We start from the raw sequence: 15,470 nt of genomic DNA, 5'->3' as shown, positions 1-15,470 counted from the left end.
ATATTTCATCTGTATCTTGTGCCTTAAGTTAGTAGCTTCTTTAGTATATGTGTGAACTTAGAAATGTCGTAATCTTTGGTTAACCTTTGCTTTACGACGTGTGGTAAAGGTTAGGCTAATTAGGGTGTTACACTTTGTTTCTGTTATTTCTCATTTGCTTGCTCTGATTTACTACTTTCTTTTAATTCTGTTTATCCATCTCCACTCAATTCATCACTATCAGCTTAACTAAATTTATCACTTCGCTAAAATTGCTTGATCCATCAATCCCTGTGGGATCGACCTCACTCTCGTGAGTTATTACTACTTGATGCGAACCTGTACACTTGCCGGTTAATTTGTGTGGAAATCTAATTTTCACCCATTAAGTTTTTGACACCGTTGTTGGGGATTGATTTAGATCAACAATAATTATGTGGGTGATAAGTCTAGATTAAGCATTTTCTTTGTTTTTGCCATTTAAAGTTCTTTTAATTTTCTGTTTTCTCTTGATACTAAGGTGTTTGTGTTATTGCCTCACTAAGAAATTCTCATCTCTGATATGAGTAATTTCAGCTTTCATTGATGATTGTGTTTTTACAAAATTCAAATGGAGTTTTCCTCATCTTTTGATCAAGCAAATTTCATGGAATATTGTCCACCATCACAATATGATTCAAGTCATTATTCTAATGATGGCTGGAAATATCACCAAGAAATGACATATTATGAGCAATCCACCCAATGGGGATATACTCCAGAGCCACAAAATGATCAAGCAAATCACATGAGATATTGTCCAGAACCACAAAATGATTTATATCATTATCCTCATTGTGTCTGGAAATATCAACAAGAGTGTGAACAATCAAGTGAAATAGGATATTATCCACCACTACAATATGATTTACTTCATGATCCTAATGGTGGGTGGGAGTATCAACAAGGAATGATGGAGTATGAACACCTCCCAGAGACACAAAATGAACCATATTCTGATGAATGAGGAAGGTCAAAACCAAAGAGATTTTAATGCTTCATATTCTATTCATCAAGAGACATCATCTCTTGATTGTGCTTTCAATAAATTCATGCAAGATTGCTCCCAAAGACCACAAAATGATCCATACTTTGATGAATCCAACAATTACTCAAGTTGTGGGTGGGAGGATCAAAATCAGAGAGCACTCAATGTTTCATACTCCATTGATCAAGAGCCATCATCACTTGAGCAAACCTTCAACTCATTCCTGCAAAATTACCCAACCTCACCTCACAACTTTTCATTTGAAAATTCTTCATCACTTGACTATGCCTCAACAGAAAATTCCTTCCAAAACTCACAACTCATACAAACCTCTCTGAACCAAAGACTATCAAAGCTTGAATCCATGCTCAAAAGATATGAGGAAGAGACAAAGAAATCCTAGAAGGAACAAGAACACTACTTCAAAAACATGGAGGTGCTGGTGGACCAAATGTTGAGTGTAAAGGAGGAAGTAGAAGAACAAGATGAAAAATCCCCTGTATCAAGTGAAATTTCAATGAAGAATGAGGTGGTGGACGTATATGAGCCAAGGATTTTTTATCCACAGAGGCCACTTGAGATGACAAAGGAACATGAAAACTCACAACTCACACAAACTTCCCTGAACCAAATACCCTCAACACTTGAGTCCGTGATTGAAAGATATGAGGATGAGATGAAGAAATCTTGGGAAGAACAACAAACCTCATCCATAGAAGTGCTGTTAAATCAAATGTTGAGTGCAAAGGAGGAAGAGGAAGAACAAGGAGAAGAGGCTCCAATACCAAGTGAAACTCCAATGAAGAAGGAGGTTGTGGAGGTATATGAGTCTAGGAGTCCATACCCACAGAAGCTAATTGAGGTGATAGAGGAACATGAAAAATTCCTCCTAAAGGACTCAATGGAATACCATGTAGAAGAAAAGGAGGAAGTCAATCAAGGGAATCCATACTCAAGTGAAGCAGAAAGTTGTATAAAGGCAGGGCTAATTAAAGCACCAATTCAAGAGGCTTTGGATGAAAAGCATACTCCAAACATCACACAACACCCAAGTCTAGATATCCAAGAAGTGAAGGCAACCAACAAGAGCACCAAAGAGAGGATTGTGATCGAGCTACCAATGATCATATCCATGAAGAAGAAATGGTCAACCACAAGCAATCCAACCCTTGCTGCCCCAACAAGCAAAGCAAATCAAGCAAATAACAAAAGGAAGCTTGCTGGGAAGAGGCCAAGACAGGGGATACTAGCTGGCTTCTCTTCTCCCCTGAGATCATTCCTCTTAACAAACTGGAAAAAGAGGAAGAAAGTCATCAGCAACATGTCAAGCTAATGACACTAAAAGAGCGCTTGTTAGGAGGCAACCCAACTAGAGGTAGTTTTTCTTTCTTAGTTATTTTAATAAAGAAGTTCAGTAGATTTCTCTACATTACAAGGAGCTAAGTTTGGTGTTGCACACCAAAGAATTTAAGGGTGAATGTGTAATTCTAAGTTTGGTGTACCACCACAGATTTCATTAAGAATACATTGCACCCTTGGCGTTATTAATTATTGATGCGTGTGCATCATTGCCTACCTTTAGTAGTCATTTCAGTAGATTTCTGTTTAGTTTTCATACAAATATTGCCAATATATGAGTAATAGCATGAAAAATCTCTGCATGAAATAAAATCTCAAGCATAGGTGAATTTTAGCTAATATACAGGGTAAATATGATAAAATGGATCACACTAAGTGAAGTTTTGATTTTGAGTATTATTAGCACACTTAGTATATAAAGATCATCTTGTATGCTACCTTGATGCACTTTGTTTATTTGATTTCAGGCCAAAAGAAGCAGAGAAAAGCCACGTTAGTGGCTACGTTAGTGTTACTCACGTGGGCACTAACGTGGAAGGAAGGAAAGTTGGAACGTTAGTGGGAACGTTAATGGCATCAACTTTGAAGAAGGAGCAGCGTTAGTGGCAAAAGTGAGTGCCAATAACGCTAGCGAAGGTGCAAGAAGACCCACGTTAGTCTCCACGTTAACTACATTAACGTGGAAGTTAACGTGGAGGGAAAGGGAGAAGCCAACGTTAGTGGAAAAAGTGAGTGCCACTAACGTTTGCGAAGCAAAAAGACCCATGTTAATAGCCACGTTAACTATGTTAACGTGGAAGGAAAGGGAGATGCCAACATTAGTGGAAAAAGTGAGTGCCACTAACATTTGCGAAGCAAAAAGACCCACGTTAATGGCACGTTAACGTGGAAGTTAACGTAGGCAAAAATCTCACTGGCAGCCTGACACTGCCTTCTTCAAACAAGAATAACTTGAGCCACAAAACTCCAAATGAGGTGATTCCAAAAGCATTGGAAAGTAGGATTCCAGAGCTTTCCAAGAACATATGGCACTACATGGTGGAAACTAAATTTAAGGGGGAAAACCTGCCCCCGAAAGTGCAAAGATGAACATGGTATCAACCTGTAGTAAGGCCAGCTGACCTCTTCACCTTCCAAGAAGAGTAACTCGAGTTATAGAGCTCCAAATGATGCGCTTCCAAATGTGTTGGAAAGTAGACATCCAGATCTTTCCAAAAATATATAATAGTATGGTGTGGACATTAAGTTTGAACTCCAAAACCTGGCAATAATAGTATGGGGTGGACATTAAGCCCTGATCGCTAGCGTTATTGTGACTCACTTTTTCCAGTAACGCTAGCGACTATGCCAGCGACCATGTCCACTTCAAAGGAGCATAACTTGAGTTATAAAAATCCAATTGAGGTGATTCCAGTTGTATTAGAAAGTTGACATTCAGAGCTTTCCAAATATATATAATAGTCTATAGTAGGCATGAAATTGGAGCACAAAAAATAGGCATCTTTTAAGCCCCAAAAGCACCAATTGGTAACAAGTGCAACGTTAGCCACAATAACTTTGGCACTAACGCCACACTTGTAGCATTAGTGTGGCTAACGGCAGCATTAATGCTAAGCACTTGGACCTCAACTTGATTCACTTCTCTCTCAAGTCCACTTCAAAGCTCAAGCAAGCAAGCCCACAATTGTCAACCAATCAAGGCCACAAGAAGCATCTAGAATAGGAATTTTCATTTAATTGTAATTTGCTTTTAATTTCATTTTTTGTAATTTAGGAGAGCCTATATAAAGGCCTTAGTCTTTACATTCAAATTCATTCAGAAACGTAGAATAGAAGGAAGGGGGAGAGAGTGAAGACCAATTCGAACTTCTGTGAATTGGCACACTCCAAGGGGAGTGGGTCTTCGGACCCCTTCCCTCAACCACTCTTCTTCCTTTTCTCTTCTTCTCTTCCTTAGGAGTAGTTTCTTTTCTTTGTACCTTCTATTTATGAATTTTGAAGTTTCAATTTCAGTTTAATCTTCATCTTTATTTTTCTGCACTTTCTTTCTTTTCTATTTTGGTAGAGCAATGATCAACTAACTCTTTTCATTAGGTTAGAGAGCTCGATTGTGATTCAATGGATCAATTGTAGTTCTTATTCTTCTTCTTCTTTCTTTTCTCTTGATTTTACTAGAGAGCTTTCGATCTTCATCTAATTGGGTAATTGTCTTGGAAGAGAAATTGCTCATACTTGGTTCTCCTCTGAGCCTTAGAAAAGGGATGAGGAGATCATGCTAGAAATGCTCTCTCACATTGGATTAGGTTGGGGGTTGGGCGGATATAGTGACATGTAATCCTCCCAATACTTTGATCTATGAATATGTGTGGTATAATCAGTGACCAAACTTCATCTCTTCCCATGAGTAATTAAATCAAGGAATTGGGAAATTGTTCAAGCTTAGAGAGATTGGATTGCCAAGGAATTGGGATCCAATCACTTAAGATTGCCAAGGAGATCAATGAATGCATTGATTGAGGAAGAGATGAGAATGAACTTGACCCGGAGGATTGCAATATCTCTTGATCCCAATGTTCATTTTATTTTTAGTTCTTACATTCACTTTTCTTGCCATTTTACTTTTCTGCACTTTATTGCTTTCTTTATTTTTATGCCATTTACATTTCCTTGTTACTTATCACTCCAATATGATTCGTCTAACTAGGATAATCAATTAACCATTGATTGCTTAATCCGTTAATCTCTGTGGGATTCAACCTCACTCTTTTGTGAGTTATTACTTGACAAAAATTCGGTATACTTGCCGAAGGAAAATTTGTTGAGAGACAAGTTTTCATGCATCAATTATTAGCTCCAAACAATCAGAAAAACTACTCAACAATTTTTTAGTTTCTAGTTCCTGGTCTGTTATCTAGTTCTTAATTTGTTTTCTAGCTCTTAGTTTGTTTTCTAGTTCATATGTTACTTTCTTGATAAAAGTACTTGATGTTTCATGCATGTATTAACTCTGCTGCATATAGAAATAGGAAAGGAACTAAGTTCGGTGTTCCCACACCAACGTAAGTTCAGAGAATCACAAGCATACATGCATGCTAACTATCTCTCAAGTGCTTGGGGAACAAGCAACTTCCAATAACCTTGCAGGAAGTCAATCAATCTCTTTGAGGGTAAGATGCACCATCATCTAAGGAGATAAAGAAGGATACAAAAGCCATGGATGATGATGGCAAGGAGGAAGCTAGAAGACACTACCAAGAAGGTCGTATTGTTACTTAATCCCTGCTGCTCTTAAAAGTCTAATTTGGAAGTGCAATTGTACACCTGCTGAGTAGTATCATTATAGTTATAATTCAATTTCATTCTGTTTGCCTGTTTTCAAGCTTGCTAGTCTAAGTGCTATCATCATCTCATCTTACTTGAATTGTCTGCATTGTTCCTCATGCTTGAATAAAAGAAAAATTATGGGAAAATAGAGAAAGAGTAAAGGTCTATGTTGATATGAGACAGAATAAGGTCATGTGGTGGTATGTGCTGGTTCTTTAGTTGATGTATGAATAAGGCTAGAGGTTGGCATGACTTTGTGATATGAACTTAAGTTACATTTCATGAGACTTGAAAAATGAAAGAGGCCCATAATAAAAGAAAGAAAATGCAAGAGAAAGAAATAAAAAGAAATAAACAAGGCTGGGTACCAATGGCTTGAGATTTGGATATATGCTGTGATGTTCGTGTACAAGGATAAGCTTGGATAACTAGGTTCTAAGGGGTGCTTCTTCACCTGGCAACTTGGGTTAACTAACCCGGGATTGCCAACTGGAAGTTCACTATCAAGAGCTACTTTGAGACAAAGCATTTAGTGACCCAAAGAGGTGCTGAGCATCAATTTCCAAAGAACAAAACGAGCTAAATGTCTGTGATGTGTGTGTGCTAAGGAGAGGCTTGAGCAAGTAAGCCCATTGGGGTGCTTTAACACCTAGCATCTTGAACCAACTAGGGCGGGAATGCTGGCTGAAAGCTTACTCTAAAAAGATGCCCTACCACATAGCATTAAGCCTCAGCTAAGCAATAAACCTCAATCAAAAGAAAGAAAGCAAAAAAAAAACACTAAGGACTAAGTAATAACAAGTCTCATTTTTTGTGTAATTCAAGTAAGGATCCAAATGTGTGTTGATGTCTCAGCCACAGAATAAAAGTTTCTAATATACCATGCATGAAAACTCCATTAACCAAAATTGAATGACTTTCAATAAAGGCTTATGCCTCTCTCTGTTTTCATTCTTTCTCCTTATGTTTTAATGCTTGCTTGGGGACAAGCAAGATTTAAGTTTGATGTTGTCATGACAAGTCATCTTAGGCTAGTTTCACAAGCCTTTTTCATTAGTTTGGATGAGAAATTAATGTTTGTCTTGATTCAATTGACCATTGTTAATTTTATGCATTTTCATGAGATTTTTTGCAAGAATTAGTTGATGTTATGAAAGATGCAAAATCTTGTGATTATGCCAAGGTTTTGATGACTTTCTTTGGTTGATGATAGGTAAAAAGAAGCAGAGGAAGAGCAAGGAAGAAGAGAAGGAGAGGCCAACGTTGGAGCCAACGTTGGCCCATCAATGTTGAAGGCAATGTTCTGTAAGAGGAAAACATGGGTGCCAACGTTGGAGGGAACATTGATGAACCAACGTTACCTCCAATGTCCTCGAAAATGTTCAATTCTTGGGCTGAAGGATTTTTGAGCGATGCGTACACGTCAATTACACGTATGCATGAAAGAAGAAAAATTTTCAATCCACGCGTAAGCATGAGCTACGCACACACATGAAATGCCAAAATTGACCATCCATGCGTACGCGTGACTAAGTGAACGTTGGAGGTCCAACGTTGCCTCAAACGTTGCCTCCAATGTCCGCGACGAGTAGCCTAAAATTTGGAGTTAGGAAACTGAAATCGACGCGTACGCATGGAATGGAAAAATGGCAATGCACGCGTAAGCGTGGTGTATGTGCAGGCATGGATGCGGGAATGTTGGTGCGCCAACGTTGAGTCAAACGTTGATGATAGCAACCAGAATATAATTTTTATGCAGACGTTTGGCTCAATGTTTTCACAAAAATGTTGCCACCAACATTAAGGCCAGTTTTAATTCCAAATAGCACCATGTAAGCTCATAAATGTTTAGCCAAGGTCAACATCAGCTACAGTGATTCCTCACTGCTTCAATCAAGGCCAAGGCCCAAATCCAAGTACACTGAAGACCCAATTAAAGAGGAGAAGAAGCCAATAAATAGAAGAATATTTGAAGATGAAAGGGTGCTGAGGCTAGGTTAGTAGTATTAGAAGTAGGAGTAGGAGTAGGAGTAGGGTAGAAGGCTCTGGTAGAGAGCCTAGTTTAGAATTTCTTTCTATTTTCTACACTTTTAAATTTCAATTGTAATTGAATTCAGTTTGGTTTATTCAATTTAAATCTCTTACACTGCTCTTCTGCAAATTTCTTCTTCTGCAAGTTTACATGTTTATTGTCTATGCACTTTAATTTCCCTGCATTCTTGCTTCTCAGCCAATTTACTTTCTCTGCCAATTTTAGATTTCCTACACTTGTTCTTTGAGCTATGATCCACTAAACCACAATTCATTAGGGGGAGGAGCTCTATTTAATTCACATGATTAAGTGAACATCTTCTTCTTCTCAATTCATCTAGATAGCTAAGAAATAACTTTTGTTTTGATTGAGATTCATTCACTCTGGAAGGGGGTTTAAATCTGTGAATTTCCATGTGAGCCTCAGAAGGGAAATCATGGAATTTAGAACTGAAGCTCTGTTTCTCACAGCTCTCTTGATCAACACCATTCGGAAGGAATTGAGGTCTTGAGAGTTTGTATGGCTTATGGATGAGAGAAAATGCTTAACCTCTTCTCATGACAATTGGATCAAGGAATTGGCAAGATTGATTATGATTAGAGAGATTGGATTGCCAAGGAATTGGGATCCAATTAAATTCAATCCGCCATAGATCTATTCATATGATTGAGAAAGAAGTTGAGGTCTATTTAATTTCTGATGGATTATGATACCTCCAATCCCTAATGAATCTTTGTTTCTATTATTTCTCATTTGCTTGCTCTGATTTACTACTTTATTTTAATTCTATTTATCTTTGTCAGCTTAACTAAATTTATCACTTTACTAAAATTGCTTGATCCATCAATCCCTGTGGGATCGACCTCACTCTAGTAAGTTATTACTACTTGATGCGACCCGGTATACTTGCCGGTTAGTTTGTGTGGAAATCTAATTTTCACCCATCAATCATCAATTAGCCATTGATATAAAAAAATGTGGACTAAAAGTATGTTATTACATTATTAGACTAAAGAAATTAGACTAATGACTAAAAATACTAGCAAAAAAATAATATATTCTATTGGTCTTTAAACTTTTCTTCTAAATAAATATAGTAATTGTTTTAAAATTTTAATTTTTTAGATCTCACCCATAAATTTAAAGATAAAAGAAAAACATTAAGTGCACAAATTATTTTTATAATCAAATTTAACTAATTTTTTTGTTTATTTTTTTATGCTCTACGTTCTTTCTATATGTGCTAATAAAGTATTAGACTAACTTAATTAAACTTAATTACTAAAATGACTTGGTCATGTAATATTACCAAAAAATGTCAATTACAGAAAAGCAATTAAATAATAAATTAGAATAACCTGTGTGATAAATTATATATCTAATTAAAATAATAAAGTCCTATAATTATATATAAATAATGAAGTAAAAGACTACTAATTTATCATCAACTTATTTAATAATAACAAGACAACAAATAAGATATAAGGAAAAATTACTTAATTAAGTCAAGGGGAGCCAAAAATTACACAAGTTAGCCAAACCAAAAACTGGTTCATGAATCCACCAATGCACATTTTTATATAGTTTGAATTAGGCTAATTCAAACTACAATTACATGTAATTCGAATCAATGTGATTGAAACTATACACACACGCACACACCCACAAATTCGAATCAACCTAATTCAAATTATACACACACAGTAATTCGAATCAGGGTGATTCGAATTACACCCCAGCACGCAATCCCAAGTAATTCGAATTATGCTGGTTCGAATTATATAGGTCTAGACGTGTATAAATATGGTGTGAACGTGAATTGATCTCATTAGAGTAAGAAAATGGCTAGTGAGGAGTGTTTCGTAGTGTTGGTTCATCACAGAGGATCGATTAAGAGGAAAACACAATCTGGTGTGAAGTTCATCGATAAGGATCCTCTCAGTATTTTTATGAGGCCTACGACGAGCTATGATGACCTTGTTAATTCTGTACTACAGAAACTTGGTCTGCAAGGCGTGAAACGGATTAAGAAGTTTTTTTATCGCATTCCAATCTCAGTGCTGCAAGAAATTGTAAAGTATGATTGTTTCACGATCAGGAGTGATGAGGACTTGTAGGTCATGTTTCATTGTCGTCGGCAGTTTCCCGAAGTTAGGACACCTGAATTGTTGGCGAAGTTGGTTGATGTGGTATCTAGATCGGGGGGTTCGAACTAGAATACCCACACTGTAGGCACGGTAGCCGGTTCTAGCTCCAGACCTGTTGGTGCATCTTCGTCCGTCCTTGTGAATGAACCTCCAGTCGAGCCTGTCGCCTCCCCTTCGTTCGCTGTTGATCTCAACTATAGTGAAGGTGGCGAGGTTGGAATAGGGGATATTGTGCCGACCTCTTTACAGTATGCTACACCGACTGGTATGGGCGATGCATTGCTGGATGATGCAGACGATGATGATGTGGAGCCGGATATGATTGCTGATGACAGTGGCAATGATATTGGAGCGAGTGAGCCAGCTGGGGCGGAAGGTGGTTCTACCTCTAGCACACAACAGTACACTCTGCACTTTTCATCTTTGGACTTGGATGCCATGAGACAGGAGGGGTTGCTAGGGAGCCTACTGGATTTGGTGCTAGAGATGTCGAAGGGTCTGTAGGTCTAACAGAGTTTCAGGTTGGTCAACAGCTTCAAGATAAAGATGAGGTTGTGTTAAGTGTGAAGACGTAAAGCATCCGACGTGGGGTACAGTACAAGGTGGTGGAGTTTGACTATCGCCGGTATGTTGGGAAGTGTTCAGAGTTTGGGAATGGATGCATATGGTTGATTAGGCTAAGTCTACGGCAACGCAAGGGCATTTGGGAGGTAAAACGGTACAATGGACCACATACGTGTCTCGCAACGTCCAGCTCCAGTGACCACAGTAGTCTGGATTATCATGTGATCTCGACATTCATCATGCCAATGATTAGAGCTGATGCATCCGTCAGCATCTAGGTGCTCCTGAATGCGATGGCAGCACACTTTGGGTTCAGGTCGACGTATAGGAGGGTTTGGTTGGCGAAGTAGAAGGCCGTTGCCCACATCTATGGTGATTGGGATGAGTCACACAACAAGCTCCCTAGGTGGGTGTTAGGAGTTCAGTTGACGATGTCTGGTATTGTTGCAGTCCTTAGGACGAGTCCTGTTCGAGTTGGGGGCCAGGTCGACAACTCGCAAGCTTATTTTCACCGACTGTTCTGGAAGTTTCCACCATGTATTGAGGCATTCTGTCATTGCAAGCCCTTGGTGAGTATTGACGGACCCATCTGTATGGCAACTGAATGTGCTCCACCAGTATAGGCGGAAGCTGGGGTACCACCCAACGCAAAATACTCATGAGCAGGCACGGAAGGAGGCTCGATCAGGTCGATATCTAAGTGTGCCTGCGTCCCGGTAATCTGACCTCGCCGATGTGCCGCATCATCCTCCTGCATAATAACCCATGGCTATTCTCATGTGTGAACCGCCGAACTCCGCATCAAGACCATCACTGGCCAGCAAGTCTGAAAATAACGTCCCCGGACTAACCCATGGCTACTCTCATGAAGTGCGTAGTCATCACTGGGGACACCAACGAAGTAATCGCCGAGCGGCCTTGATCCAAGTCCACCGTCACCCTGGCCCGAATCATCTCCCATACCAGACCCGTACCACTCTCCACCATGACCTCCATGACGAGGACTAATGCCCCCTATCCCAGCAGGGATCTCGCCGCCCCCTCCACCAACATGGCCTCCAGCATCTCCCCCACCAGGCCCATGCTGATCACCATCGTCGTCATCGTCACCATGACCACCGTGATCGTCCACTAACAAAATCACTTGCAAAACCACTAACAAAACCACTAACATAAACCACCAACAAAACTACTAACAAAAACTACCAACAAAACCACTAACAAAACCACATACATTGTCACTAACAAAACATAAAAAAGCAGTCACGTAAAATGTTACCAACGTCACTTACCACCAAAACCACTAACATAACGTACATAAACAAACGAATAAGTTACTTAATCCTACTTTTGAAAAAAAAATTTTACGTACTAACCTCGTCGTTGATGATCCCGGCTATATGAGCAACTCCATCCAAACGATATAGTCTTTCCGGATTGTCCCCTATGGCCTGAGTATCCTGCTCGAGTCTTTGTTGGAGTGAATCTAGGTCGTTTTCTCTGGGATTTGGTGGGGTATGAGAATAGAAAAATGGTTCGAATGAGGTTGGTTCGAACTCCTTTTATAGCCGAATCAAGTGTAATTCGAAACACCCCAATTCGAATTACTACTAGGACCAAAAAATGAGTAATTCGAATCAGCCAGATTCGAATTACTTAGGGTTTCGTGCTTGGGTGTAATTCGAATCACTCTGATTCGAATTACTCTATGTGTAATTCGAATCAGGCTGATTCGAATTAGCGGGTGTGTGCGTGTGTAGTTCGAATTAAAATGATTCGAATTACATGTAAATAAGGTTCGAAACAACCTAATTCGAACTATATAGAAATGTGCATTGATGGATTTATGAACCAGTTTCGGATTTGGCAGATTTATGTAATTTTTTGCTTCTATTAGCTTAATATAGTGAATTTGCCCAAGATATAAATTAGAATAATTAAATAAAAGACATAGATTACTTATATTACTACCAAATATAATTATGAAGGGTTTTATTTACGAAATTATCAAGTTATTTGATAAATCATAATTTATATATTTTTTTTATTTGTATTAGCGCATCCTAGAATTTTTTTTTTCATGGTTTTTTTTTTCTCCATTCAGTCCAAATCCTACCGTAAAAAAAGTCGTTCTCCACATGCGAAATTACATAAATAACTCTGCAGTAAACACATTAATGTACGTTACTACGTTACTGTGCTTCCCTTTAATTGTATTTTTCTCCCAGCTCTTCCATAAAAATTCTGCCAAAACACGTGATGCTCTCTCATTTGTCGGTAAAAATATAGCCACAGTTAATCCCCATTATCTCTATCACCAGAGACCTCATCATATAGATATTCTGCCAATGGTGGTGCTTAAAGATTGGAAGATCCCACGCGACGGAAACCCACGTCACGTGTTTTAAAAATTGAAGATCATAATAATTTTGTAATACTAATTATAATTAGGATTTAGTTATTAAACTATTATTAATAAAAAATTTAATTATTTTACTTTAATAATCGCATAATAAATTTATTTAAAATGTTTTAAATTTATCATAAAAAATCATTTAAATTGGTATTTTAAAACAAATGTTAGCTAAATTTTTATAATTGATATATGTTACGGATCCGGCCCACTGCCCCGGATCCAAACCCAAACCCAGTTTCCCGGGTTTGACCCATTCCCCCCTTCCAGAAGGCTCCTAACCGACTTTCGAATTCAAACGTCTCATTTATCTTATCCCAACAAGATAAAGATAAAATAACTACCATCACCTATAAATAGGAGGACCTACGTCCCTCCAGGTATTCATTCATTCGACTCACCTTATACCTCTTAGATCTATCCTGACTTGAGCATCGGAGTGTCTTTGCAGGTACCTCCCCCCGCCGCTCCACTCGAATAGTCCGACGTCCGCCTCGACCCGCAGGTCCCCGATCCTCGCCCCCAACTGGGAAGGACCATACAGAATCAAGGCTGTAATCGGAAAAGGGGCGTACAAACTCGAACAGCTCAACGGTGACGAAGTCCCGAGGACATGGAACGCCGCCAACTTGCGATGATACTACACCTAGACCAACCTAAATAGGTCGCCCCCCTTATTTTTTCCTTTTCTATTTTTATACTTTATTTATATTTTTTCTCCTCCCAGATTTCCAAGGTTTTAAAGGGATTTCTCATCTAAGTTTTAATCTCGGGTATTCTTTCCCGCCGTTAACGGAGGGTTTTAACGAGGCCCAACCATTCAATAAATATTCCATTAAAAGCTATTTCTACTTTTCTACACGTCCCAAAATACGGAACAAAAGACACGGCCACGACTGGGGGACTGATCACCCCCCAGGCCCAACACACGGATATCCATAAAAACCCGACCAAACGACAGTCCGAGAAAATGAAAAAACAAACGGAATAGCTCAAAACATATAAAAAAAGGCCCGAACGGCCGAAAAAACCATAATACAGAACATACAAAGGCCCGGACGGCTAAAAATACCATTAAACGGTTCCCAATGTCACGGCCCTTGGCTGTCCAAAATATTCAGAAACAAACAAGTCCAGAAAAAAGACAAAGACAGAAACTACTCGAGATCGATGATCTGGCCGCCACGAACGGTCTTGAAGGCTCCCATCACGGACACATCCACGCCCGGAGCCAGCACTAAAGCCTGAGCCCTCATCGTCTCCTCAGTAGTCGCAATCGCACCCTTTGCATCAGCCAGCAACTCTGTCTTCTCCTTCTTCAAGGCAGCAACCTCGGCCTTCAAAGTCTCCACTTCACTAAGAAGCACAGCTGTCTGGGAACCCGCATCAGAGGCCCGCTTACGCTCCTCTGCCAAATGGGAAAGAAGTGAAGTCTCAACCTCGAAAAGTCAAAGAATCTCTGCCCTGGCTTCCTCAGAGGACTTCACTGCCTTCTCCCTCGCAACCCCGGCAGCCTCAAGCTCCTCCTTCAACTTAGCCACCTCAGCCTGAGAATGGCGGAGCTTCTTATCCAACAAGCCAACCTGAGCCATCACGGGCTCGGCCTTCCGGACAACAACGGCAGATCGAAAAAGTGCACGGTACACCGACTTAGCCTGAAACGAAACATCACAGCCATTAAAAAACGGCTCTGTCCCAAGCATCAGGTGCTGATCGATAAACCAGAAGCATCAAAGTGGCGATCCATCACACTGGGCACAGCACTCTCCTCCTCAAAAGTTTCGCTGCTAGGATCCTCGGGCCTCTTTCTCTTCTGGGAAGCATCGGCAGCCGAAACCACGACAACCTCAGGCGAGTTCACAGGACCCGGCGAAACCCGAGTTTCGGCCCTCACCCCCGACGAAACTACCTCATGGGAGACGGCCTGAGAACCCACAGCCGGATTGGAGACGGGAGTAGCAGGAGACGACGACCCTTCCTCCCGACCCATCGCCGCCTTCAGCCTCGCCAAAGAAGTCAACCCACCGGCCATCTCAACTGAAAAGAAGCCAAAGAAAAATCAAGTCAAAAAAAAAGGGACAAAGCACACACCAATATACGTCCGACAAGCCTCGGGATCCCCCATAACATCTCGAGGGTTCAACGGACGCTCACCGAACAAATGCCACAAAACGCTGACAATGTCCTTATCCTCCCGAGACAAACCATCATAAGTAATCTTAGTCAAAACCGACGGGCCAGCACCAAAGTTCCAATACGTCGGAAACTGGCGCTCACCCTCCAGTGTCAGCTAAAACGGACGATGCCCCTGAACGGAACACACCTTAAAATACTCCCACTTGAAACCGTGAAAAGAATCCTCAAACAACCCAAAAATCTGGCGATGAGGTTGAGCACGGAAAGACATATATCCTTTCTTATGCTTCCCCTCCTTAGTCGGAAGAGTGCATAAGAAAAGAAAAAGAAAAACAGGAACAGAAGCCGGAAGATCGAGATACCGGCACACTAGTTCGAACGACCGCACGGCAGCCTAACTATTCGGGTGAAGCTGAGACGGTGCTACGGAACACCGGCTCAGCAGATCTTGAACAAATGGCGAAAAAGGCAACCGCACGCCGAGCCGAG

This window comes from Arachis duranensis, chromosome 4 (assembly GCF_000817695.3).
Source record: "Arachis duranensis cultivar V14167 chromosome 4, aradu.V14167.gnm2.J7QH, whole genome shotgun sequence".
NCBI lineage: Eukaryota > Viridiplantae > Streptophyta > Magnoliopsida > Fabales > Fabaceae > Arachis > Arachis duranensis.
Note: the sequence above shows the minus strand (reverse complement) of the source record.